This window comes from Trifolium pratense, unplaced genomic scaffold, assembly GCF_020283565.1.
Source record: "Trifolium pratense cultivar HEN17-A07 unplaced genomic scaffold, ARS_RC_1.1 scaffold_81, whole genome shotgun sequence".
NCBI lineage: Eukaryota > Viridiplantae > Streptophyta > Magnoliopsida > Fabales > Fabaceae > Trifolium > Trifolium pratense.
In genome coordinates, this window is record NW_025721063.1 from 12,501 (window position 1) to 15,000 (window position 2,500).

The window sequence follows — 2,500 nt, forward strand, 5'->3', positions numbered from 1 at the left end:
GGCAAGGCACGCGGGGGGCCAAAAAATCAAAGTGCTCCGAAATGCACACGGGGGTGTCAAGCAACCTCCATGTACCGTGGCATGACCGTGGCCAAGTAATAAAGATCAAATTCCATGCCTATGCCAAGTTGGACCAAGGCCCCGTCTCGTTTTGCTATAAGCAAGGGCGTGGCAAGGCACGCGGGGGGCCAAAAAATCAAAGTGCTCCGAAATGCACACGGGGGTGTCAAGCAACCTCCATGTACCGTGGCATGACCGTGGCCAAGTAATAAAGATCAAATTCCATGCCTATGCCAAGTTGGACCAAGGCCCCATCTCGTTTTGCTATAAGCAAGGGCGTGGCAAGGCACGCGGGGGGCCAAAAAATCAAAGTGCTCCAAAATGCACACGGGGGTGTCAAGCAACCTCCATGTACCGTGGCATGACCGTGGCCAAGTAATAAAGATCAAATTCCATGCCTATGCCAAGTTGGACCAAGGCCCCGTCTCGTTTTGCTATAAGCAAGGGCGTGGCAAGGCACGCGGGGGGCCAAAAAATCAAAGTGCTCCGAAAATGCACACGGGGGTGTCAAGCAACCTCCATGTACCGTGGCATGACCGTGGCCAAGTAATAAAGATCAAATTCCATGCCTATGCCAAGTTGGACCAAGGCCCCGTCTCGTTTTGCTATAAGCAAGGGCGTGGCAAGGCACGCGGGGGGCCAAAAAATCAAAGTGCTCCGAAATGCACACGGGGGTGTCAAGCAACCTCCATGTACCGTGGCATGACCGTGGCCAAGTAATAAAGATCAAATTCCATGCCTATGCCAAGTTGGACCAAGGCCCCGTCTCGTTTTGCTATAAGCAAGGGCGTGGCAAGGCACGCGGGGGGCCAAAAAATCAAAGTGCTCCGAAATGCACACGGGGGTGTCAAGCAACCTCCATGTACCGTGGCATGACCGTGGCCAAGTAATAAAGATCAAATTCCATGCCTATGCCAAGTTGGACCAAGGCCCCGTCTCGTTTTGCTATAAGCAAGGGCGTGGCAAGGCACGCGGGGGGCCAAAAAATCAAAGTGCTCCGAAATGCACACGGGGGTGTCAAGCAACCTCCATGTACCGTGGCATGACCGTGGCCAAGTAATAAAGATCAAATTCCATGCCTATGCCAAGTTGGACCAAGGCCCCGTCTCGTTTTGCTATAAGCAAGGGCGTGGCAAGGCACGCGGGGGGCCAAAAAATCAAAGTGCTCCGAAAATATTTTTCCACTTTCCAGTCCACTTATACATATTATGTGCAGTGTGCACACAAGACACCTTCCCAAAATTCGACTTATATGAGGCGTTTTACGTCAAATCCGCCTATTTTCGGCGTTTCGGCCGAAAAATCAAAATAAATCGAAACTTCCTCGGAATGCTTAGCGACTTTCCAGTCCACTTATACATATTGTGTGCAGTGTGCACACAAGACACCTTCCCAAAATTCGACTTATATGAGGCGTTTTACGTCAAATCCGCCTATTTTCGGCGTTTCGGCCGAAAAATCAAAATAAATCGAAAATTCCTCGGAATGCTTAGCCACTTTCCAGTCCACTTATACATATTGTGTGGAGTGTGCACACAAGACACCGTCTCAAAATTCGACTTCTAGGCGGCGTTTTACGTCAAATCCGCCTTTTTTTCGAGTTTTCGGCCAAAAAATCAAACTCAATCGAAACTTCGTCGGATCGCTTAGCCACTTTCCAGTCCACTTATACTTATTGTGTGGGGTGTGCACAAAAAAAACGAAGTCAAAATTCGACTTCTAGGTTGTTTTTTACGTGGTATCCGCCCTTTGCGAAGTTTCGGCCGAAAAATTCGTAATTAATTCATCCGACATCGGAATATTACGATTCTTTCGTGGTTTTGCTTGTTTTAATGTCCCTAACAACCATAAAAAAATTCAAAAAAAAATTCGTCTTCTAGGTCCACTTTTAAGCACTTTTAAAAACTTATGGATACAGGGAAAAAAGTGCACTTTTTCTACAAAACTGAAAATGGCCTTCCAGTCATATATAGGGGGAGGGTGGGTGTGGGGGTAGGCTCGGCAGGCACGGGGCGCGCCTATGGGCACAGCAGGCAAGCAAAAACTACGTCTTAACGTGTTTTCCCCTGCAATTTCGTTGCTCTTTTCATCATTTCAATCAAATTCATGGACATTCTTGATGGAATTCGATCAAAAAATTGAAATTTGGATGAATTTGTGAGGAAATTGGTGATGATCATGCTGTTCTTGGCTTGGGCAGGCCTTGGCTGGCATTGGGCATGGTAAGCACGTATTTGTGCATAACTCCCACCCTCGTGGGTGGGATTGCCTGGCTTTTGCTTGGCAATAAGGTTGTTGCTGTCCCGACTCGGTGACCCTCTCGTGGGAATGCATGGGCTTGCCGTGCTTTTGCTTGTGGCAAGAAAATTGTGCCAATGTTGCTACTCGGTAAACTGTTCTTGGTGATGATCATGCTGTTCTTGGCTTGGGCAGGCCTTGG